Source organism: Mustela erminea, chromosome 11 (assembly GCF_009829155.1).
Source record: "Mustela erminea isolate mMusErm1 chromosome 11, mMusErm1.Pri, whole genome shotgun sequence".
Taxonomy (NCBI): domain Eukaryota; kingdom Metazoa; phylum Chordata; class Mammalia; order Carnivora; family Mustelidae; genus Mustela; species Mustela erminea.
The window spans coordinates 37,759,532-37,786,383 of NC_045624.1; the positions used below are offsets into that span (position 1 = coordinate 37,759,532).

Sequence of the window (26,852 nt, forward strand, 5' to 3'; positions counted from 1 at the left end):
GTTGGTTAAGCCGCTGCCTTCGGCTCAGGTCACGATCCCAGCGTCCTGGGATCGAGTCCCACATCGGGCTCCTTGCTTGGCAGGGAGCCTGCTTCTCCCTCTGCCTCTAGCCTGCCACTCTGTCTGCCTGTGCTTGTGCTCTGTATCTCTCTCTCTAACAAATAAATAAAAACCTTTAAAAAAAAAAAAAAAGGCGGCTGATGTTATAGTAAACATAATGAATATGTTTCCAGAATTTTTCTGTTATTTCCAACCTTCTCTTGTTTATACCTGGTCATTTTGTTTATTATATTTGTCATTCTCTTTGATAAATAGTTATAGGGAAAAAGAAAAAAAACCTTTCAAAGGTGATATCTTGCTTTTTCTCTCTTAGAGAAGAAAAATTAAATGCTTATAAGCAAGTAATATTGTTAGGTTACAGTCAAATGATTTAGCCTGTGGTTTCTTGCGTTCCCAGGAGACAATATTTAGAACCAAATTCATGTTCACGCAGTGAACTAGTAGTAGTAGTAGTATTTAGCTGGATTTCCCATTTTCATTCATGTTTCTTTCTCGTATAAAGTGACTTGAATTTTCCAGTATTTGGAGGGGATTTTCTAACTTGCCATAGATGTGCCTGTACATTGTCATTCTTTACTGAAGCGCAGATTAAGGTTTGACTGTTTTATTTTTCCCTGAAAATAACTTACATTCCATTAGTCACTAACAGTGTAAAAGTAACTTTATTACATCAGTAAAACAGGCACTTAAGTATTCCTTCTTTTAAATGGATACTGATGCCTTTATCACATAAAAATAAGCAATCCAAAATCAAGTTGCAGTTTCGATATGTACCATATTTTAAAATACCGCACTAATTTTACATATACACTTCATCAGTTGGACTGCTGGTGAGCTCTTCCTGCAAATGTCCAGGATGGCCGGAGCCGGCCTGGACTCTTCATTCTGGGACTTTCTGCCTCCCAGCAATGGTGGTCTGCTGATCATTTTGTAAATACTGTTGACTCATTCTAAGATAAGATGGGTGTTTCAACAACAGGGATAAATATTTTTGGAGATGTAGTCTCTAGAGAGAGAGAGAGAAACATTTTTTAAGCCAAAAAAAAAATTTTTTTTCCAAAATAAAAAATTTACAGTTCAAAATCAAACCTAATTTTTCTCTTATCCTTTAAGAGATGTGATTTTTTGTTTTAAAGGTTTTATTTTGAAGTAGTCTCTACACTCAACATGGGACTCAAACTGCAAATCAGGAGTCACATGCTTTACTGACTGAGCCAACCAGGTGCCCTGAGATGTGATTTTATCTGAAATCTGGATCCTAAAGTCCAGATTGCTAATTGTCTTGAATTAAAAGTGTCTTTGCTTTTCTTTTTTTATCACTTCATCTATTTAATGATCTAAAATTCCATTTTTTTTTAGTTATTTTTTATTTTTAATTAAAGAATGGTTGACATACAATATTATATTCACTTCAGGTATAAGGCGTAGTGCTTCAACAGTTATATACATAACAAAATGCTCATCATGATACGTGTAGTTCTCATCTGTTGCCATACTCAGTTATTACAAATTATTGACTATATACCTTATGTGGAACTTTTCATCTCTGTGACTGATTTACTTTATCACTGGAACTTCAAACCTCTTAATTCCTTTCACTTATTTCACCCATCTCCCCACTCCCCTCCCCCCCTGCAGCCCCCAGTATAGTCCTAGTCCCTAGGAGTCTATTTGTGTTTTTCTGCTGTTGTTTTTCATTTGTTCTGCTTTTTAGATTTCACATATAAGTGAAATTATATGGTATCTGTCTTTCTCTGTGTGACTTAGTTCACTTAGCACAGTCTCTTCTAGGTCTATCCACGTTGTTTGCAAATGGCAAGATTCCTTTTTCTTTTTTTTTTTCTTTTTAATGGCTGAGTCCTTTTTTGTTGTTTTGTTTTTAAACTGGACCTTCTTCTGGCTATTATTATTAATCTCTTTCAAGTAGAGTCTGAGCCCCTTGAGGAGCGAATCCAATACAGCTCCTTCTTCAGTGAAGGTTCCTGATAAATCCTTGGGCCATAGGACCCTCCACGATCTGTGGTGTCTCTTCTCTTTCTCTGTATCTGTTCCTCACCTTCTGCCACTCTGCATACGGCCTTCCCTCTGTCAGCAGTGCTCTGGGTACCTCATCTCGCTGCCTGGAATTCTCGTTTCTTTGTTGTGAATTAACTCTTACTGTTACGTCAAACCTCAGGTCCAGCATCACCTCTCCGTGAAGCCTTCTGTATGAGCCCTCCCCTCCAGCTGTCCCTGTACCTCACTGCCCTCCGCAGTGATCCCGTGGCCCTAGCACACACCTCTGTCACACACCTAGCACCCATTCTCTGCCTCACCAGGTGTTTATCTCCCTGAGATCCTGAGGCCTGCCTGCCTTTCCATTCCCAGCTCCCAGGCATGGTAATTAGAATGTAGTAGATTCTCCAGAAATGTTTCCAGTGAAAGCATAAATGAATTATATTAATAAATGTATATATTTATCTTCTCTACATATAATTTAAGCAATTCAATCTGTTTAATTGACTAATTTCAGTATTCAGCTTCTTCAACTTGCATAAATCTATTACACAGAATGTATGTTGCAATATTACTAAAATCCAAAGACTAAATTTTAGTATAATCCAAAGGAACACATTGGACTTTAAAGAAAAGTCAATCTAGGGGCGCCTGGGTGGCTCAGTGGGTTAAAGCCTCTGCCTTCGGCTCAGGTCATGATCCCAGGGTCCTGGGATCGAGCCCTGCATCGGGCTCTCTGCTCTGCAGGGAGCCTGCTTCCTCCTCTCTCTCTGCCTGCCTCTCTGCCTACTTGTGATCTCTGTCTAATAAATAAATAAGATATTTAAAAAAAAAAAAGAAAGAAAACAAAAGTCAATCTAACGTTATGTCTTCAGTTTATTCCTTAATTTTTTCAGTCAGCATTTAATGAGTACCTTCTATGTTCCAGTTACTGAGTTAATAGCTAGAGGTTAAAAAAAATGACCTGGACATGTTCTCTTCCCTCCTTAAGTTTTTAGTCTGGAGGAGGAAGCACAAGTAAACAGATGGTTACAATTCACTGTATAGCTGATATGGGAACACATAGGAAGGATACCTGACTACAACTGAAATAGAAATCTACTTCCTCTTTCTTCCCAAAGTGAAGAAACACCCAAGGTACAAGGTACAAAATACATTTCTGCGTGTTTCCATAAATCAGTCAGTTGAGAACTAAGAAAGCATAACTTCTGCCAATTAATCAGTTAACTCAACTTTCACCAGTCGAGCAAAGAGAGGCCTATATCCCTATGTTATCTAGAGGATTAGAAATATTTTAGATGAAACCTTCTTTTGGGGCACATTAACCTAATAATGCCCAATAATGCCACTTTTTAGTTTGAAATTATTCTTCTCTTTTCTTCAGTTTATATCTTTGTTTAATTATAAACTCTTTTCTGACCTCATTTCATTATCTATATAACTATATGTCAGATACAGCCACATTTGAACTAGATTTATTCTGGAAGCTTTTGAAAATAAGGAGAGTTGTGATAATAGTGAGCAAGGTCAAATTTTATTTCTCCAGATCTGTAGGAAGAAATTGTGAGTATGAGAAGCACAATGGAAGGTGTGGAAATTTTGCTTTTCTTCATTGTAATATTGATTTTTTTTTCTCATGTCTTTGGAAATTATTATGATGCTTTCACTAATGGACTTTTTGGCATAGATTGTTTGCAGAATAGTAAGGCAGTAATAATATCTCATACCATAGTGTTTTATGGTTTTCAAAGCCTTTTCTTATTCATTGTTTATTTTATGTTAATAAGGACCTTGTTGCGTTGACAGGAAGGTAACTTTAATTCCGCCCCCCCTTTTTTTAATGTAAGGGTTTATTTGAGACCTATCAGCTAGAGATCACACAGCTAATAAATGAGGGGTGACAATAGAACCCAGGTTTTGTCTTTAGGCCTAGGAATCTCTTTCTAATAATCCACACTGCATACATACATAGAGATGAGATGAAATAATCCTAACAAAAGGGTATTATAGTGATTTTATTTCTCAGCAGAGCTGTCATTCCCTTGGTGTTCAGCTTTTCAAGGTTGGAAAATTAATTTTATCAATCTACTAATAGTGATTAATGTGTGGTTCACAGTAACCAAACTCACAAGGGACACAACCAAAATGCCAGTATACTACAATGAGAAATATGACTGTCAGAAGAAATACGAACCCCCAAACCTGCTGGTGAGTTCCTTTGCTTTGTTATTAAAAAAAAAACTTGGAAATACAAGTTACGGTTCTGCAATTTGCTTGTGAACATAGGTAATTTGACATAACTGCTTTAGTAAAGACTATATATCACAGGCTTCTTGAGTCTCATGGCCCTTGGCACACTCTTAGCCCCCAAGCCCCTGTGCTGGGAGACTTTTCCTGGGTTCTACTGAATATAAAATTGTCAGACATTAGATTGTTACTCTTATCAGACATGAGATTATTTGATTATTATTACCTCCCCAGATTATGAGATTATATTATTATGGGCTGTGTTCAACTTCCTTTTGATTTGATTATGTTAGCACATTTGATTGGTTGTTTAGTACCTAACCGAGGACCTCCAGTGTAGGGGTCGTTAATCAAATATGTGCAAAATAATAACTCACAAATGTGTCTTTCTATAATTTGTATTGGATGATAGCATATAGAAGAGTGATGAAGATGACTTCTTTTTCTTCCCAAGTAACTACCAATAAGCAACACAGCCAGAACAGAATAAAGAGAAACAGATATACCCCCAGAGTCTTATGAATTTTTTTTCTTATTGTCTGATAGTTAAAAAGTATAAACATCACAATTGTATTACAAAGCATCCACTAGCAAAACAGAAAATGGTTTACTTTATAGGCAATGATTTGAAAACATAGCTGTTCTTTAAAGCCACATTTTAGCTTTACTGCTGAGAAAATGGTTTCTGCTGTTGGTCATTTTGGGATTTGGGCTAAATAATTATAATGGTGGTATTGATTTTAGGAGAGATTTTCTTCTTTATTAAATTTTTTAAAAATTTTATTTTATTTTTTTCAGTATTCCAAGATGCATTGTTTATGCACCACACCCATGCTCCATGCAATACGTGCCCTCCTTAATACCCACCACCAGGCCCTTCCAACCTCCCACCCCCTCCAAAACCCTCATGCATCTATATAAAAATTTTAAAATATATTAAGCTAAATATATTCCTTCAAAATAAATTGACCAATTTCATCCCATTTTCATTTTTGAGAATTTTAATGCCATGGACCCTCTCACTTTTAGCCTATCTCTCCCCCAACTTTCCCTCTCCCATTTTAACTTTTTGAATGCATTGAAAAAAATAATAAACTTAAAAATCTTTTCAAGCTTAGAAAACTTACATCTCATGGTTATTGGTTTACTTCCATAATTTCCCCATATTCCATCAATATACTGGGGAATTTTTTCTTCTAAAATAAGAGTAGGAAAATTGTACTTCAAAAAATTAGTATTTCAATTTGTATTTTAAAGGCTTCAGGACCGTAGTTTGCTTTGGAGCCTAGCATAGGGACTGAAGCATAAGTATTCAATAAATATTATATTATGAATGGCTAGATATAAAGTAGATAACATATAGGCAAGGTATTTTACTTTTCTTCCTTAAAATATAGTAAATAATTGGGGTACCTGGGTGGCTCAGCTGGTATAGTGTCTGCCCTTGGCTCAGGTAATGATCCCAGGGTCCTGGGCTCACGCCCTGCATTGGTGTCCCTACTCAGGGAGTAGCCTGTTTCTCCCTTTTCTTCTGATCCTTTCCACTGCTCATGCTCTCACTCTCTCTCTCTCTCTCTCTCCAATAAATGAAAAAATCTTTAAAAAAAATATGGTAAATAAGCCACATAAGCTATTTTTACTGACAGTGTGTATTGTTACTAACATCATATACATTGTCATATACTGATTCCCCTTTTTTAGGTTGAACATTCATGTATATGGTCCTATTCTTAGGACCAACTCATAATTAACAAGTTTCTTTTCAGTTGTTTGTTTGTTTTTTTTTAAAGCGAAACTATTTCAGATAATTTTTGTACCTTCTTTTAGTTTTAAACACAACTGAACCTTTATTATATATTAAAGCAAATAAATTATAATTGACTACTATAAAACGTCAGAAGATAATGTTAATGACACATCTCCAGGAATGAAAACAGACATCTCCAGGGAATGAATTATAGAAAGCCTCTTTTAAATGACTTGAACGAATGAGTCCTACAAGTTTAACGTCAGCCCTCATTAGAGCTTATCATTTATCTACTCTTTCATTTATTCTTCTATTTGTCTTTCCCTAAATATTTGCAGAGGCCCTACTGCATCAGTCAGTGTGTTTTCATTTGTAATCTTGTAAGATTTGTGAAAACTTGGAAGATTAAAGATTATTTCTCATCGATGGAATATAATTTGACAGTTAAGGCTTTTTTGTGTGTGGGGTGTAGTGGTTGAGAAGACTTTTTAGAAAAAGTTTTAAAAGCATTTTAAGATGTGGAATTTTATTCACTTAAGAAACATTATTGACCAGCTATGTTTTGGCAGGCAATAAATCAGATGTAATATCTACTTTCCAAGTTCTCAGTTATCGAAGGCGTGGCTAGCAAAAGATGCCATACAACAGATTTGACACAGTGAAAGTGTATGCGCTTCTCTGTGGATGTACCCAGGAGGGGTACTTCTGCTTCCCACAGAAGCAGCCTGAATGTTCTGTGTTTTGTTATGATGCTGACTTAAAAAATCAACTGAAGTATACTAGGGAAACAAGGGGCGGGGAGGGGGGAGAAGATTTAAAATCCACTGTCAGAGGAATTTTTATAATGCTAAAGCACACAAAGTGTGTCTTCTTCTCTGTACCTCATTTTTTTGTATTATAAAGACTATAGAGCCTGAAGAAGAAAAACATTTAGATATTTAAGTTCAAAAATTAGTGGAGATAGGAAGTTGCCATGGCTACATTAAAGCCCAGTTTTTCCTTTTCTTCTATAGCAAATTGCTAGCTAAGTTCATTTGTGTAAGGAACTTAAATTCTGTTTTTCCATTATCTGACTTTATATTCCTTTGTTGCAATACTCAATCTTTCTTCAATTTTAATTGAAGGTTCCATATCCCAAAAGTGTTCTTGAATTATATAAATGCATTCCTATAAAAGGGTATTCATTTTTCCTTGAGAAATATTTATTTTCCAGTTTTTCAGAACTAATTAATTGTTTGAATTTATAGGTCAACTTCCAGGAAGGAGATAATGGTAACTAGAATAGTTTAATGAATGTTATCTTATAGTATTTATCTGTTAATAAAATCAAAGTCAATACATGGGTGCCTGGGTGGCTCAGTGGGCTAAGCCTATGCCTTTGCCTCAGGTCATGATCTCAGGGTCCTGGCATCGAGAACCGCATCGGGTTCTCTGCTCAGCGAGGAGCCTGCTTCTCCCTCTCTCTCTGCCTGCCTCTCTGCCTACTTGTGATCTCTCTCTGTGTCAAATAAATAAATAAAATCTTAAAAAAAAATCAATACAGATGAAGAAAATTTGCTTTGTGATATGAAACATGGGTCAGGTTTATTAGATGGTTTTATAATTGTGGAAAGGACATCTTACTTTCCTCTACTTCAAGTTATGGATCGTTTAAATTTAGAAATTGGTTATATGGTAGTTATGGTTCCTTACCATTCTAAAAGGTGTATACTTCTCTGTGAGCATGAAAGGTTTTTAAAATTATGTCTAAAAATAGTTGTGGGTAAACTGACTTATTCGATTTAAACCATTGTATTTAACTGATAGCGAGTTTACATTTAGTACTGTAGATCTATGTTATTAAAACATTAAGGTCAGTGAACTTTCGTCATGAGGTTTTTAAACACTGTCAGATTAATTATATGGGGTTATTCCTACTTCATTTCATGTTTATTTCTACACAGTAGTAAATAAAGAAGAGAGTTACTTTAGTCATCAAATTAAGGCACACTAACCAAAGGGCAAATAAATTGCCTGGATTAGGTTCCTTGATTGAAAAATAAGTTGTCATTAACTATTAATACTGACATATATACAAATACAACCATTATAATTATTTGCTGAATTGAAATCTAGGGACTTTTTTTTTTTAAGATTATTTATTTGAGAGTGAGAAAGAGAGAAGGAGAGAGAGAGAGAGAGTGAGAGAGAGAGGGGGAGGGAAGTGGGGAAGGGAGAGGCAGACTCCCTGCTGAGCAGAGAGCCTCATGTGGGGCTTGGTACAGAGCTTGATCCCAGGACCCGGGGGCTTCATGTAGAGCTTGATCTCTGGGCCCCGGGATCATGATCTGAGTCAGAGGCAGATGCGTAAGTGACTGAGCCACCTAGACACCCAGAAAGGTAGGGATTTTTGATACTCTTGAAGTTTCAGCCACCTGGATATACTTGGTAGTATCATAAAATCAGCATATTTTTGGTGTCGTAAATTCTTAGGTGGAAATGGATATAGAGATCCATTGGTTCTCAACCTCATTTCAATTGAGAAACCCTTCACATAAATTCTTGTTCACATAACGTCTCACCTGTATTTACATTAAGTCAAACATAGGAGAGAAGATCTATTCTGGTTAGCACATGAGGTAGGATGGTGGTGGAGAGTGTGGAAAGGCAGACATCTGGAAAGATCTAGATGGTACCCAGGTTGGCTTTCCTGCCCATAGCGTCTGATCCTGAGTGGGCTCCAAAGACCTCACTTTCTGAACGATTTATCCTCTCTTAGAAATAAAATAGTGGAGGCCCTCAGATGTGAAATGACTCGTGCAAAGATGGCTTATTCTAAAGGACTATTGAAAATATGGAGGGACTTTGGGCATTCTTTCTAGTGCAGATTCCCCCAGCATCTCAGTCTACAGGCCTGTTGCAGTTAGGTCCGTTTCCCTTGACTCTGACCGAATCCAGACTGGCTTCTCTCCTTGCAAGGTGGGAAGATTCCCCAAGTGGGGTGGGATAGCACTCAGCCTTCATGGTCAATGTTAGCCCCCTAAGGGATGGAGCAGGGAAAAAGGAAATGCTCAGGAAGAGAGTGGGTTTAGTGGTAGCAGTTAATAATAATACATCAATGCCACACATACCCCAGGTGCCACTGGTCTCACACCTTACGTGCATTCTCACAGGTAATCCTCGGGTCTGCTCTTTTTGTAGACACTGTCATTACCCTTACTTTTTGTATATAGGGCCAGAAAGGTTAAATGACTTGCCAGATCGCTCTTCCTCAGATGTACATTCAGATCCCTTCATTTTGCTTCTGAAGCCCCATCTTAACCTTTAACTTTGTTAAATTAATTAAACAAGGAGGCAGTTAGACTAAAGTGGCCCTAAGGTTACCAGGGGCCCATGCAAGCAAACCAAAATCTAAGCTAGTCGATGCCTCAAGGTTATAAAATTGAAACCAACCAGAAACGACCAAGTTGGCTTTAAACCAGAGTCAATCAATAATTCTCTGTCTTTGCTCCTGCACTTTCTCTATAATAAAGTCTCTCTCCAAGTGCCTGTCAGTGACGGCGCTTCCTGGAATATTCTTCAGTTTATCCTTTAATACTAGCAAACTCTACTTTCTCTCAAATGTTTATTAACATAGCACCCATCACTTTATTATCTATTCAGAAAGGTCTTCCCTCTCACTGGATGGGTACACTGGTTTTTCTTATTTGTTTCTCCTATGGGGGAAAAATATGCAAATGAAATTTCAAAGGCAGCCCAGTGGGAGCTAGGAAAAAAATCCCATTTTCTGGGTCTAGTTTTGTTGTGCCAGTCAGATAAACCGTATTGTTCTTTTAGTTCCATGCTAAATGTGTGGGGTTCAAATGAAATTTTCACTGTTGTTTCCAAATTGATTATTAATGTTCTTTGAAATCCCGTAGACATTTCCTACATATTTGCCATTATACAGAAGTCTGTTAAATAGAGCAAAATTATTTTTGTTATTGGACAGAATTTGTGTACTGAAATGTAATGGATATCCATGCAGTTAATGGATCCTATCATTGAGATGGATTTCCTTAAATTCTGGCATTATCAGATTCTCACATCAGATATTTTGAGATTCTCAAACTGGCTTGGATTCTCCCCTGTCCTTGTGATAGGAATAGCTATAGATACAATGAAAAAATAACCAGGTGGGTAGATTTGATATTATTTTGTGTCCCTCTCATGTTCAAGACCTTATATTTGAATACAGAGAACATTCCTACGGATCTTAAGTCATGTACTATTTCTATCCCTTATGAAATTAAGCTTGGGATGAATTTCTCTTAGAGAAACCAAGAGTAACTTAAATAGCACAATTCTTTTTTTTTCCCAAATCTTAAAATATGCTGTTAGGCAGATTTCGAGGGAGTCTTGGACATTTTATCTTTTTTTCTTCTACTGTTTTCAGATTTGAGGCTTGTGCTATGTGGGGAGATGCACAGGAATAAAGTAAAACAGGGTCAGGATAGTTTTCTTTAAAAAAATTATTCCAAATGTGGAACCCCCAAAACATGAGATTTGTGGAAGCTAGTTATAGCATAGTGGCAACCGAGAAAGATAATTTTCAGTGCAGAGATTCATCCTTTATAATTTTCTTTTAGAAAGTGGAGAATGAAATCCGAGTCTCATAAGTTTCATACTGGTATAGTGATTTCTGTTTACTCACAAATTACCAGCTTGTCATGATACTGTCATTTCTCATTATGAAAAGAATTCTGACTTGTATTTATTTTTAATTATAGTTTTTGCTCAACCAAGCACTTCATTAATAGCATTATATGTGAAGTTGATTTTTGTACATGATTAGCAAAACAAATGATATTTCTAAGCCAGAACTCATCTCTTTAAGCTTGTAGTCTGTGAGAATCACTTCATGTATTGAGGAACTGTATAAGAAAGCATAACAGCCCTTCATTCAATATTGTGTGAGAGCCAGTGGATTTTGGTTGCCTGATCTACTTTTTTAACTTCTTTTTTATTATTTCCTTGTTTGTTTAGCCCAGAGTGTAGGTGTCTTTGGGGAAAAGCACTCACTTATGCATTATCGTTAACATTCACTTATCTTAGACTGGAGTATAAGCATCTTATTTTCCAGTTTGGGAGCAGAGTAATGGAAAGCTTGCTTCAGGTTATGATTGAACTACATAGGTCTCTATTTGGGTGATTGACAGTGCTTTGACAACAGTGTCCCGAAAGCTTGTAAACCCAAGAATTGAGAAAAGACCTTGTGACCTGTAGTGGCTTCATTTCTAAAGATGCCCCTTAAGTGCTACTTTTGTTATACATAATTACATAATTTTTGTAATACTTTTAAATAATTTTTGTAATACATAATTTTTGTAATACTTTTAAATAAATAAGCTCAAAGTCCTTCCAACATTTTCCCTGATGTAAATAGAGTCTTATTGATAGATAAATTCACATAGAGATTTTAGTTTTTTTCAGGTTTTCATCATGTTTACATTTTACACGTGTGTCAAACGAAGGCATACACATAGGGTATGAATTTTACCAGGATCAGAAGTAGTCTATGAAAGGATTCCTAAGACATTTAAAAATTCATAGAGAATTTGAAAATTTTTTTATTTGTATCTCAAAATAATTTATGTATTTATATGGGAAAAATAATTATTCTCTTGGCAAAATGTGTGCCTGCATGTATATGTCTATACGAAGATCCCTTTAGTTCTGTTCAGAAAATCTTCAGTGTGATTGGCTAAACTCTTGTACTGAAGTTTCCCATTTTGCTCCAGTTTTTATTCCTATCAGTAGGTATGTAGGGTAATTAATTTCATCATGCATGAATTTGTATTTAAAAATTTCATGTGGCTGAAGAGGAAAGCTCTTCCTACATAAGCTTTCCTTTTTTCCTTGATATTTTTGATTTCAAAAAAGCTCCTTCTTATTGGTCCCTTCCAGCTTATTTGGGAAGCTAGTGCAGTGGGATGATTTGTATACGATGCCATCCTTTTATCTTCAGAGACATTTCCAGCTACATTTGGAGATAGTTTCCCTAGCAATCCTGATTGAATGACAAGAAATAGTCACAGTATTGCCTTATTGTACAATGGTTTGGAAATGCATGTCTCCTGGAGACCTGCTATCAATTATCCTACATTTCAGATGAAAGCATTTGGGATAATTATGCCGATAATTCAAGCAATTTTTAAATCATTTTCTTCTTCCTTGGAAGACAGCCAAAAGCCCTAACCTAAGTCTCTGAGGTCTCCAGTCTTTGATTCACCTAAGACTGTCCATATTCCTGGTGTAGTTAAAAGAAAAGAGTGATTCTATGCACCAGGTACATGCACGCTGCCTTGTGTTTCTGATCTTACAAGCATTGTTCTCCCTTGGTCTTAAATGTGAGAACACATGATGAACATATATATGTACCCCTCCCATCTCTCCAAAGAAACAAGAAAAATAGTTTTTTCTATATTGGTGCCACAAGTAAATGCTTTCCTACTGATTTCAGGAAGGGTGGCTTTTTAAGCAGAGATACGTTGCAAAAGGATGGTAGCAAAAAGGTTTTTATTTTTATTTTTTTTAAAGATTTTATTTATTTATTCGATAGAGATCACAAGTAGGCAGAACAGCAGGCAGAGAGAGAGGGAGAAGCAGACTCCCGGCTGAGCAGAGAACCCAATGTGGGGCTCGATTCCAGGACCCTGGGATTGTGACCTGAGCCGAAGGCAGAGGCTTTAACCTACCAAGCCACCCAGGTGCCCTGCAAAAAGATTTTTATTACATCTGTACTCCATGATTAACTCAGTTTGGCAAAAAGTCATTGGTTTCTAAGGAAGATAAGAAAGCCTCTGGACAAAAGTCCTATGATGTACTACAGGTAGAGAATGAAGAACATTTTGTCTGCGATATTATTAGAGAAAACTCAAAATTACATTCCAGAGAAGAATGTTCCTCTGACAAGAACTCAGGGCAGAGAGTCTCCGGGCAGTTCAGTTTCTGTTCTGCCTGTGATCAAATATTGTTTTTTTCTTTGCTACTAAACATAACAGCATAGATATCAGTGTATTTTCTATTTTTACTGAGAATTATGAAAATAAATTTTGAAAGGAATTGAAATAAAATGAGCTCCTGTGATCAAAAAATTTCTTCAAATGCAGTGAACAAGAGAATAAATCACAGCACCACATTTCAAGTGTGTCATGGGTCAGCACGTGGCTGCCACGAATCCAGCCATAGATGATGCTTTTCTGTTACTGTAACTTAGAGCTGTAATCCTGATACGGTCTGTATCATTAGTTCCTTATAATGAGCCTGGCATTGTTTGTCTATTTTCATTTGGACAGTGCCAGATTTTCTTCACGCTGTGTGATTACCCCCTAACGGCCCTGACAAACTGCTTCGAACAACAGGGCCATATTTGTGTCCAGAGCTGTAAGATTTTAGAACAGAATGACAACAAAAACTCCACTGAAAGCTTGACAAAAATCTTGCTAGATCATGGTTTTGAGTTTCGAAAGTAATCTTCTAAGCAAGGTACAGAGGCAGTTTAAATTGTCTTCGTGCATGTGGGCACATCTTTTAGCGAGAAGACACTCATTGGTAGACCAGTCCTGGACTCTTATCTAACACTTGGGTTGACAAGTGATGAATTGGAGATGACCTGGTGGTTCTGTGAAGTCTGAAGGGGCAGACAGAGTTCCTTCTTGACATGCAATAGATCATATGTTTCATGCATGGAAATAAGATACTATATGCAAGTTAAAGCTTTGAGTTTCCTTCTTCCTGTCACCTAACTTATAGCCATTAAGTTTCCAGTGATATTTGACCACTGTCCTCTCTAAGGATTAGGCTACATCTGGGTAACAGATATGTGAGGAAACCTGAGATCCCTAAAACCAGTGACATAAAAAAGGAAATGTGTATTGCCTTTAGGTAGTGAATAGAAAGGACTAAAGTTAAATGACGAAGTAAAAAAGGCAAAATGGCCATTTCTTTGAAATGGAAAGTAGTACAATTTGTGGTGCCTAGCAAATCTTAATTTTGTATTAATGAGCGATCTAGGCCCTTGCTAACATTATTACTTCTTTTACAACAGCCACCTCAGCAAGAACTTGGGCAATATGCCACGTTAAGCATCTTTTTAGAGGGTTGCAAATGGGTAGAGGACCAGTCATGCAAAAAGAGTTCTAGATCTTAATGAGGAGAGAGGGTGCTTTCAAAATACTGTAAATTTGGACCCATTTTACACCTAAAAGCCTAGAATCCATTTCATACACAGATTAGGTGAAAACTAGGTGGAAAATCACCTATTTGGAAGAATTTCTTAGTGATGAATTCTCTATAGATAAGAATATATTTCAAACTATCATTTTAGGCTACGAAAAGCAGATGGTTTTATATGTTATAGTAGCTTCACAGGGTAGGATATAATATGCTTTTATGTTTGATTATTGAATTTCAGTTATGAGAAGACATTTTCCCCTATTACATGATTCAAAATCTAGAATCCTTCAAATCTGATCTGGGACGTTCACCTAGATTTACTATTCTCCTGTGTCCAACCAAAATTACTTTGTGAAATAAAGTTAATTTACCATTAACTTCTATTGCAGGAATATATCATATTACTCAATGAAGAATTAGTCAACATTGATTTACATTATGGGCAACTTTTCTGAAGCTTGAGTTGTGTGTACTTTATACTTACTTTTAAAAAAATATTATATTCATATTTTACATATTTTCTTCAAGTACAACCATGTAATAAAGTTTAGATCAAACTACTGTGGATTGTATTTCAAGACATAAATTACAAGTAGAATGAATTTTTTTTTTTCTGATTTCTGTTCATTGTAATTCATGTTTCTGGTTAGTAAGATACATTTTTGTGATAATTCCTGGTGTTGTATAGATTTTCTTGGAAGGTAAAGTTCTGTTTCGGTGAATGAAAGCTGTCCTTAATACAGGAGAACTAAACTGTGTCAGGATAATGAAGAATATGGAGTTGAAAAATTTTAGTTTGAGATTTTCTTTAATGACTAATTCTCATTAATTGTCTAGAGAAACACAGATTAGAAAAAAAATGTAATTTTCTCTAATGTAGATCTAATTCCAATATCCATGGGCAGATAGGGTCTTTGATGATTTATTTATCCTTTCATAGTTCACTACAGTCCTGATCCTAAAAGTTCTCTGAAGTCCTTGTCATTTCCATTAATTTCCTATTTCTCTCCCATAACAATATCAGCAAACAACAAAAACAACAAAAGTAATGGCAGTCATAATGTGCGACATTGCAAAAATTCAGTTCAGTCTTCACATATGTCCTTATTTGGTTCCCACAGTAATTGGCGTGTGCTGCTGTACCCTCTTTACAAGTGTAACCCGATTATACTCCGACTTACCAAAAAGTACTGCTTCTGAGTCCCTATCCCTGTTTCATTTTCCTTGCATAGCCTCAAAAAACTACAGGATATGATTTATTTACTTTTGGTTTACTGCCTGCCTCCCACCAAACCAATTTTCTTGAGGACTTTTCTCAACACTGACAGATTCTTTGGTTTGGTGTGGATGGACATCAGACCTTGTTGGTTGACTATTGATAGTGATCAAGGGGAAGAGTCATTATCTGAACGGTCTCAAGTCTGTGTCTTTAATGAAGCCTCATTGGAATAAAGAATCTGTGCTGGAAAATGATCCTTACAGAAGATGCTGCTCCCCTAAATACTTTGGGGCATAAGAAAACACCCTTGTTGTAATGACATTCACCTGTACTCTGTTAAAGACCAAAGTTAATGCAAACCAAAACAGTTAGCTGCCGTTAGTCAAGATCGGGCAAATACTGTTGGCACCAAGTTTCGGCAGAAGCACCCAGAATTCATGAAGCACGTATGAAATGAGTAAAGTTTACTTGAAGATTTAAGCTCTGTATACTAGATTCTATAGGATTATCAGCAGAGCTGGAAGTACAGAGGGTGATCAGAACTTTGAAATGGACAGCTAGGCGTGGCAAAGAAATATTTGGGGATTCATAATGATCCAATAGTATTACTAGCTTACTAGATTTGATAGAACAAATCTATGGCCTTGGCATTTAATATGAGCTTGAAAAACATTTATTGAGTCTCCTAGTTGAGATGAGAACTTCAAGAGCTCTACAGTTAAAACATGTGAATTAAAAACATTCCTTTCAGACATAGTGAGATACAAAATTACAAAATGCTCATTGTGCACGTGCAGAATCTTTTCATTCATTGCTTAGTATTCCTTCGTGTCTAGTCGGCTCTTCTTGAACATGCTTATTTTGAGTTTTTAATGACTAGAAATGGATTTAAAGTAAGTGTACAAAGAACAAACCAAAACTTTTTGTGTGTGACGAAGGGCCCAGAGGGCTGAAACTGCCCATATTCCTCCCGTGGCTGATCAATTGAGCGTAAACTATTTATAACCGAACGTTGTCAGGAAGTTTCTCCCTGCCGGAGGACTGGGACAGAGACGGGAGGCGACTTGACATGGCTGCGTCATTTCAAGTATTAGGCTTTCAATAAAAACTCTTCCTTATTCGGAGTGCAAGAAGAAAGGAAGAAAGAGATGGAGAGAGGGCAGGAAAGAGAACGGAGGAGGGAAAACGGGAGGGAGAGCAGGAGGGAGGGAATTTCTGAATCTCCACCAGCCTCTCTTTCACTTTCGAGTGAGAGAAACTCTAAGTATTGTCTATTCATGAGCATCTGCAAATCACATTGCAGCTTAACTGTCTCTTCCCTGATTTAATAGAAACTTTGATTGTTTTCTAGGATTTACATTCAGAGTAATTGTTTTTGCATTTTAATATAGTAAGAAGTAGATTGCATAAATGCATAACGTATTAGAAATGCTATTAAGCAAATGATTCTATGTGGTACTGTTGAATGAATGTTTTCCTTTTCTCTTCTGAACAAAACACAAATTTCTCCAATTATTTTTAAATTGATTGTTCTCTATTGTTGCCCCAGGAAAAGTGAAAAAAAAAATCTATTTGTGTGTTCATTCCATTTCTTTGGTATGATTAAATGGAGCAGCAGAAGACTCATACAGCAGACAGTCAGGTACTTTTTTCCCTCCAAGATCTGCAAAGGGCACTTTTATGTGCCTACTGCACAACACTGAAGCTCCAGTTCCTCCTACCTTATTGTGATTTATACTATAAATCCCTACTATCTTTTAGCAGCCATACCTCACACCAGTGTTTGCCTGAGTTCCTGCCTCAAAATAATGAGTCCTTTAGTCCAGCCTAGGGTGGGGAGATACCCGAGAGCCTTTTCATAGGGCATTCATGGTGACGGTGGGGGACAGACCTGTTTGTTTTTTAAGTGGACCATTTTTCTTAGCCTGCTCAAACTCCCGGAACTTCCAGAAGGAAGAGACTTCTATTGTTTCGGGAGCTGATAACTGAGCTCTTTCAAAGAGTGGACCTTCCCCCACCCGAGCACTATCAGGGGAGTTGGAAAAGTTATCTAAAGTAACATTCCCTAAGGAGAACAATGACTGGAGCTTTCATTGTTCCATTTTCAGGGCCTTAACGTTCTACATATTTGCTTTCACTCTCGTAGGTCCCAGGGGAGAAGCAAGTACGTAAGAGATGAGTATTCTTCCTGCTTCAGTGTGGAGCTGTTAATTTGCTTGCTCCATGGTGCACAGATGTTGGTAACCTGGTGTGTTCTAAGGTCCCACGTAGCATCTTTGTGAACAGACTGTGTTATGTGTTACTGGGAGATTAAGAATGTGCGTCTGTGAAAATCAATGATCTTCTCTTTGGCCCCTGCTCTTGTCTTCAGTTCAGAAAAATAAGCTTCCCTTGCTGATGCTTTAAGAGTCAAGCTCTTAGTATATTCCTCGGCATATCATGCATGAATTTGATACATACATCAGTGGAGTTACATTGGCTAAAGGAGCTGCCGATGATAAAAGTGGGGATGCTATATATGACCACGGCCCTATCACATTCATGTGACTCAGGCAATCTGTATCCATCTCCTTTATATTTCTATGGATTTTTTTTCTTTCCTACTTGCATTAATTTGTAGTATACATGGTAAAAAATGCAAATGACAGAAAGCAAGCCCATTTTTAAGTCTATGAAGAAATAAATCTACTGTCAGGAGATTCGTTCTCTTGGGGCCGAAGGAACAATAAAAAAGGCATGCTGTATTTGTGTCTTAAAAGATACTTTGAGGTTTTTGTTTGTTTTGTTTCTTCCTTCCAGCAAGCTAAATAGCACATGACAGTTGCCACAGCAACCCATTTTTGTGATTTGCAGAATAGGGAAGAAAACCAGATGTAAATTGTCAGTCAGTAAGTATCTGTTGTCATAGAAGATGGTAACATATGCAGTCTCATTTGGTCAATTTATATACTTTTGTGGTATTTTGTTCTCATCTGCTCCTTTCCATGTGCTGTCCTGAATTAGTATTCCATTCTTTGGCTGCATAATTTCTGAGTTTCATACATGATGTTAAGTGGGATAACTAGATGTCAGATTCATCGAAGGTGGTTATTGCAAAATTAAGGTTATTTGACATCTGTTTGGTCATTTTTCAACATACTGACACTCGGATTCCTTGGTTTATCTTAGAGGATCAAAGGACTCTTAAAGGGCACTTTAAAAGGTTTTGTGATTATTTTATTTGGAAATACAAATTTATTTCTAAATTTTCAATCTACAGAAATGAGTACATTTCTGTTTTCCTGATTTCTTTGGTGTAGCAATAGAAATCGTTCTGCCCTGGGAGGGAGCTCTTGGAAGTCTGCGGTCAAGCTTTTTTGTCTCTGTATTTTCACAAGTGGACCCGTACCTTTTACCCAGATCACTTCTAACTGCTATTGTGCCTGCGGCTCCTTTTCCCTTCCCCTTATTTTTCCTTCTCTCATGTGCATGCATCAGACTGTCCCCTTCCCTCTGCTTGCTTTTCCTTTATTACCCATTGTTCCTGAAGTCATGACTCTCTAGTTTGAGATTTTGCTTCTGCTTCCAATGGAATGAGAGCCTGGGTATCTGTGTGCCTATTTTTAATTAATGAATGGTGCAGCTTACAACTTACCAGAATACATTAATATATCTTTCCTGCTTCCCCTTGGCAAGTCCTCCACATTTTCCATCCCTACTAACGTTAACCCTCCTTTTCCCCCACATCTAAAAATCTTTCTTTAGCAGGTGTTTCAAAAAGCCAAACCCCAAAAAGACTAGGTAGAGGGATTAATGATGAGGCTTTCCTATTATTTAGCACCATTTTAAACTATTGCTGGCAACCATACTTAATACTTTTATGTGTAATATCCCCTCTTCCCTTTTTAAACAGAGCAGCAGCAATTGAAATGATGGTGTTAGTTACTCAACTGACAGAATAATGATACTCAAAATATATAATCTGGGAGCACTAGCAGCAGATGAGAGAACATTTCTAGACCGAAAGGTTGTATTTGGTAAATCTAAAGCAGATGACAAAAGACACTTTCATTCCCTAGAATAATACTAAACTGTGGCTTACAGAACTATACATTTATGGGACAGCAGGACACAGAGGGAGTGGGAGAAAAGAGAATTGTGTGACTTCTATCTCCTTTCTACCTGGGGTTCCATCCTTTCCAACTCAGTAAAACCAGCTAGAGCTGTGAAAAATGAAGGCATGCATGAAGGAATGACAGAAGGAATTCTTCAACAGTAGGAGTCTTTTTTTTTTTTTTTTTTAAAGCAAGGTTAACTTTCAGAAATGTTGCCTGAGAATAAGCCCACAACCCAGATACATGAGTGGTGTTATGCTTGAAAATTGAAAATGAAAGTATAGCCTTTCCTCCAAAGCAGTATCATAGGAATATCACTTTTCACTGTTCCCACTTTGCCCCACACTTAACCTTAAGATTTCTTAACTAGCCAATACACGTGCTTGATCTAGTTCTCCTACTCTCTGACTCTTAAAATGGTGGTCAGTAGATGAAGTCTAGTAACGGAAGGATCAGACATGGACTCTAATTCTCTCTCTTCCTTTGACACTGATTCCTTATGTATTAAAAGATGGGTGATAACAGTATCTACACGGAGGCATGTAGTGAAAATTAAAAGAAAATAATGCATTAAAGATTCTTAGTACAAAAAGTTCCCATTACTGCATCAGAAACATACAAAGTAATCACTAAATGTTAATCACTATCAAACTAATAGTCAGTAATGGTTATAGCTTATTAGAATTTGTTGTAACTTAGACTAATTTTGAAGGTGGAAATGTGAGAACAGGAGAAATGGCAGAGCAAAATAAAGCTACTTGAATGGGCTTTGACTTAATTTCCATTAAAGATTGCAGAATTTTATTGGCCAGTGGATTTTTTTCCCCACCGTTTTCTATGAAAATAACTCTTAAAAGTCACCACAATACTTGTCATCTCAGTTATATGGCATGTCTTTAAAGCAGAAATATTATCTGAGACCAGGTACAAGTAAGTGGGGCTAGACTTAATTGAAATGTTTGCAAATTAGTAAGAAATTGTTAGCAGTTGGCAAATTGTTTTAAGTCCAGTATTTGTGTTTGTGCATGCGTGCTTATATTAAGATGGCATTGGAATAGATAGAGAAATACAGTTGTTAACTAAATCTACAAAAATGTTAATACAGCTTTTCTGAGATGGTAGAATAGGATAGTTGTCTTTTCTTAAGATGTGGTTACATTTTGGGGAAAACAAAGTTAGATTGCTAAAGTGTAACTTAAACATTATTCATTTGTGGGGCACCTGGGTGGCTCAGTGGGTTAAAGCCTCTGCCTTCAGCTCAGGTCATGATCTCAGGGTCCTGGGATTGAGTCCCACATTGGGTTCTCTGCTCGGCAGGGAGCCTGCTCCCCACCCCCCACCCCCCGCCTACTCGTGATCTCTGTCTGCCAAATAAATAAATAAAAATCTTTTAAAAAATTATTCATTTGTATTCACAAGAAGGATTTTTCACATGAGAGAAAAAGGAGAACTATGTCTATGAAATAACTATAATAAATGGACACAGTGGTACTGAAGATTGTCAGCAATGTAAAAATTTTAGTCAGTGACTCAGGGGCTTGAGTGTCCATTATTCTAGATTCTGCATTCTTTGGGGATGAAATTTACATCAGGGGCTTAAAAGTTCACAAAAGTAACTTGGCAATGCGATTTGTAATTTCAAAGATTGCAGTTATTTTGCATGTGTTACAAAGTTTCTTAGGGCCCCAGCAAAGAGGATTGGCATAGAATAGTCTCTTTTACATTTGAGATGGAATGTCCCAGAAGAGAAGAAATTTCCGGTGCAGTAGCACAAAGAACTGGGATCATTTTATTTCTGTTTTGGGTAAATATGAAACTTTTTGTATAGTTGCCATTTTTTGGTGTGTTTTTCCTTTTAAGAATTTCTCTCTTACTCCCTCTCTTTCCGTGACTTAAAAGAGAAACAAAACAACTCTTCAGCTAAAATTGCTCTAGGGCACATATTCAAAACCCCAGTCCCAAATACTTCACCATGCTTGATGCATAACAGCAACAACATGTTACTGTCAATGAAATGCCACTCTAAAATGCATCTTGAAAAGTGACTGGAGAATGAACGGGGCATCTGTGAGACTCCCAGCAGCTAAGTGAGGTTGTACATATATGGGCCCTTCACAGAGAAGGTGCGGCTGAATTTCCCTGCAGGGTTGACTTTGGGAACTTTTGGTCATAATGGTGCTTAAGAAAATGAATGATTTGATGGGAGCATATGGCCCAATCTTTCTGAAACCCTACCATCACAGTCAATGTGCTGTGAAATAACCACTAGGCAAGGACCGAATTACCTGGTTTCTGGTTCCAGTTATGTATTTAAGTAATGAGTCACTCGGAGCAGTGACCTAATATCTATAAAATCTCTCTCAGTTTGACAATTTTGTTATACCAGTTCTGACTCCTTGTATTAGTTGGTGACATCTGAAAGCAAATCAACAGGCAGTATAGAATTCATTCATTAACGGTGTCAGTGGGCAGTCTCTGGGTGACCTTCAGTTGAGTTGCACGTGAAATGTGCTATAGTACATGAAAATAGGAGTTCACGAGCATGTGGGAATAAAACATATTGCCCACTTCTGGTAGATACTTCCCCTAAGGATCTGTACCCTACCATGCTACAGGCATTATCTGAGAGCCAAGAAATGACTTTGAATGGCAGTGGAGATAGGGACTCTCGATATGACAGACTTACAAGCATATTACTAAAAGCATCCACTTGAATGTCTGTCAGATCCCTTATCAAAATCCCCAACTCATTTAGCCATATCCTATCCCCAATCTTCTCTGGGGAAAAGCGCCACATAGTGTACCTGTTTTATGCATATTTTGTATCAATTCAGGCAATCAATTGTCACAAACAGGCAATCTTTACAAACCTGAAATAACAGTGGCAGACAATGGACAAAGGAAAAGGGCCTGAATCTTTAACCATCAGTTCTGAAACTTGGTGCTGAATATAAATAAATAAATAAATAAAATTAAAAAAAAAAATCATGAGGGATTCTTACATTCTTCCAGAGATTCTAATATTCTGTGTTAAAAATAAGCACCCAAGTGAATTTGATGTAATTCATCCCAGAGACAGCCTAACAACCTTTGATTTTATATTAAAAATGAAGCAAAATGTACAAACATATATATAACATTTAGACAATGAATGTATTTAGCAATAGTTTTGGAATATGGTACCTTCCAAATCTTGATAGGATAGTACCTCTTAAGATGGGAACTTTAGATAGATAGATAGATTTGGTTCTATTTGCTGTGTCATACATACATCATTCCTTATCAATTCTTGAGATTCCATTTATTGATCTGCCTGTATCTGTGGTGATTGAGTAAATGACCATGATATGACATATCTAAATGAATGCCTAAGTGGTATATTATCTTAGAATATATCTCCTTTCAAAGATTCATGGACATCTCAATCAAGTAAAGTACAGAGTATCGCACTGATTTATAATTTAACATGATTATGTCCAACAGGAAGCTCCTTGCTTAAGTGAGGTTAAGAACTCGATACACCATTCCCTTCATTATGGTGTGGAAAGGGGAGGGGACAGGATGTGGAAGTCAAGGAGCTATTACTGTAGACAGGAAAAATTCTTTATGGGGAAGATTTAAACTTGTAAGTGTTCATCATCTTTCCTAGGTGTTTACAATATTTAAAAATAGAAGGAAGTTTTCAAATATTTCCCAAATCTGATAAGCATCATTCAGGGATGAAAGATGGAGTTGAAATCTTGTTCTGTGTTTAATTTGCGAGATATTCATAGTAAAGAAAAATTCTCTTATTTTGTTACTGTTTTGCATTCCCTAAGAAATGATAAAGGTCTTAGCTGTTCATAAGTACTTCTGGAATTCAACCATGATTTTTTTTTAAAAAAACACACTATACTTCTAAGGTGATACAGATTAATGAGAATGTCTGAGTAAAAAAATCCCCAGGTAATACTTTTATTTTAAGTTAGTTGAGTTTTGTTAAATGTTCATTACGTCATTCTTGAAATACTATCAGGTTGCACCAGGTGGTAAAACTGTTAAGTTTGCTTAATTATTATATAAACTCCCTTTGATCTTTCTGAGAAGCTTAAAACTATAGAAGGAACCTGCTGTTGGATACTTCTGCATAAAAAGTATAATGCTCCTCAAAAGAGAAATGTATTATGCTTATTCTAAGAAATATGGGCTGTGGGAGGCACAGTAACGTGGTTTTCATACAAGAGGTTTTGGAGTCAGACATTTGCTTCTCCATTATGTTCCTATATGGGGCTGTGCACTTGGGTGACATGGGGTATGAAAGAACATAACTAGGATCCAGGCCATGGTACATGTTGAGAAGCCGGCCAGCATTTCCTCTCTACTCTCTGCTCCTCACTGTTGTATAGAAATGTAAGAGGTCGTAGGGAAAAAGAAAAAAAAAACTAAAACTTTAAACTAAAATTTACACATCTTTTATTTCTTAGATGTGTTAAGTTGGGTTTTTCATGAGACATGGATATCTTTGCTGTTTATCACCTCAAACTTGAATTCATTTTTCATTTGTCCAATTAGTTACATTTAAAAAAAAAATCTTCCTTCTGAAAAGAAAATATACACGAACATGAGCTCTTGAAACCCTATTCCTAATCATGGGATGAATCCTTAGTAACATTTTGGCCTTAATTTCACATTCAGCTTTTCCTATGTAGGACACTCACGCTGAAGGACTCCCCAGATAGCTCTTTGAGGAGGTCACTCAGTAAGAAATGCTGAAGTTTTGCAAACAGCTGGCGTCGAGAACACTTCTGCTGAAGTTTTAGGTTTGGCTCAGCATGCTCAGTTTGAAAAACAGATTTTGTCTATTAACTTTGCAGAGCTAGAAGCTTATTAATACTGAGGAGGATTGATGAACTTCATTGAAAATTGATGATCATATTAGAAGTGAAATAGTATTCACTGTTTTTTGTTTTGTTTTTAAAATATTTTATTTATTTGACAGAGAGATCACAAGTAGGCAGAGAGGTAGGCAGAGGAAGGGGGCGGGGAGCAGGCTCCCCGCCAAGCAGAGAGCCGGATGTGGGACTTGATCCCAGGACCCTGAGGTCATGACCTGAGCCAAAGACAGAGATTAACCCACTGAGCCACCCAGGTGCCCAGTATTCACTATTTTAAAAGAGAATTCATGCTTCTGGTTTAAAAGAGAATTCAGGAGTAAAAAAGGATCCACAGATTGGAATTAGGGTTGTGGACAGACTGTTCTAAATTATGACAATTGAGACTTACAAGCTAAGCTTTGTATTTTTCCCATTGTGCCAGTTATTACGGTGCATGGCCACAGGTGAAGAAGCATGTTGAACTCTATTGATGGAAAAAACGTAGAAGAGGACTATAAGCTGCCAGTCTCAAGTCTGGTTGTGAACCAATCGCAAAAATCATTTGAGTTAATCCAATAGTGATACCCACATATAAATAAGTCAGTCATCCCTCTTCCTTGAGAAACAACAATAACAAAAAGACAATAGGAATGAATCTTGCGAGATCATATCCTCGTCTGAGCAGAATGCATGGCATGAGATGAGAAATGGAATGATTATGTTTTCTTAGCGAATCCTAGAAGGCAGTATGGGGGGCACCTGGGTGGATCAGCGGGTTAAAGCCTCTGCTTTCGGCTTAGGTCATGATCCCAGGGTCCTGGGATCGAGCCCCACATCCGGCTCTCTGCTCAGCAGGGAGCCTGCTTTCCTTCCCCCCTCTCTCCCTGCCTCTCTGCCTACTTGTGATCTCTGTCTGTCATATAAATTAAAAAAAAAAAAAAAAGAAAAAAAAAGAAGGCAGTATGGGCGACTTCTATTAGGGCGCAACCAACAAGAGGCAGTGTTGCCACATTTGCACAAAAGCCATGTTTTTTACAGCCAAACCGACCTAGGTTCCTTTTCCTGTTCTGCCTTTCATGAGTGGAGGCAAGTTGCTTTTTTTCTTTAAGCCTTAATTTCCTCATTTGTAAAGTGGGGTTAGTAACAGTATTTGCACCATGTGGTTATTATGAGAATTACAAGGGAAAACACCTGCCAAGTGCTCAGCACAGTGTTGGGCACAGAGAACGCCTGTCTGTAATAAACGAGATCTGCTAATATTACAACCATGCCCTTATTAGCCAGCAAAGGGTTATCGAAGAGATAATGCGATCTGAACTCTTAAGGTCTCTACTGGAAGTATTTTATGTCATAAAACATTTAATTCTTCACTTCCTTGAGTGTTTTGTCCAACAGTAGCACACTCTGATACAATTTATAGTGTAAATGAGAGCTGAGCCTCGGATGGTTACATGGAATTTGCTTGCTCATTAGAAATAAAGTAACTGATTATGGAAATTGAAGTTTGCCAAATGCCTCACTGATTTTAAAAAGTTAGCCGAACGTCACCTGATGACACTCCTTGAGCAGCTGTAGTGTTTGTGTAAAAAACAAAACAAAACAAAACAAAACGCAGGGGTGATAAACTAGAGAAGAGGAACAAATATAAATTATGTGTTTAGTCAGTTCAGCTATTCACACACGAAACGGACTTGTTGGATGACTGCAGTCTAAGCTCATGTCTTATAATGGCATATGATTTTCATTCAAAAATCACTGGGAATAGAGCTTCCAAGGTCTGTATGTGCTCAGAATGTCTTTGTCCCCCACATACAGCGGTAGCATTGTTCTTCTCTTTCCATCCTACTGCGCTTCCTCTTAAATGATGCAGCACGGTAACCGGGACTGATCCCCATTTTGCCTACTTTATTGTTTTGTTCTCAGTCCGTAGGCAGACGCAGTGGAAGGCCACTCACCCCTCAGCCTTTGTAGAAATCAAAATATGATCTATCTAGATGTATTTTCAAATTACCCCTTGCAACTACTGAAATCCCAATAAAGGCCACTGTGGTTCCATATACTCTTTGTGGAATAGATTAAGTAACTGGTGATTCTGGGTGACCAATTTTCGACGAAAATAAAATTCGATGTGGAGCCCAGAGACACTGTTAGCAAACAATGATAAGATCATTGTGTCTTGGGCATATGAATATAGTGGCGAGAAAAATACCCTAAGGAGATGTAAAGGCCAGTATGAATTGTGTCTCTCAAAATACATGTCTGTTTTAAAATGTTTTTGAGTTTTTTATTTTTTTCTTAATAAATGTAAAGCGTAAATTAGCTGACAATGTAATTTAAGTGCCTTGACCTTTCAGTATTTATGAGACTGTAAGATATTATGGATAAATTTTACCTTGTGGAATGAATCGACCAAAATATTTGCCTTTGTTTCTTTGCAGTCA

The 26,852-nt window shown here is 37.1% G+C and overlaps 2 protein-coding genes across 5 annotated transcripts in view; one reads left to right on the forward strand and one right to left on the reverse strand.

Annotated features, from left to right (window-relative positions):
- IMMP2L (inner mitochondrial membrane peptidase subunit 2) overlaps positions 1–26,852 on the forward strand; it is an 866,166-nt gene that overhangs the window by 406,590 nt on the left and 432,724 nt on the right. The gene's annotated exons all lie outside the window — the stretch shown is intronic.
- Positions 1–26,852, reverse strand: part of LRRN3 (leucine rich repeat neuronal 3) — a 36,165-nt gene that overhangs the window by 2,809 nt on the left and 6,504 nt on the right. The gene's annotated exons all lie outside the window — the stretch shown is intronic.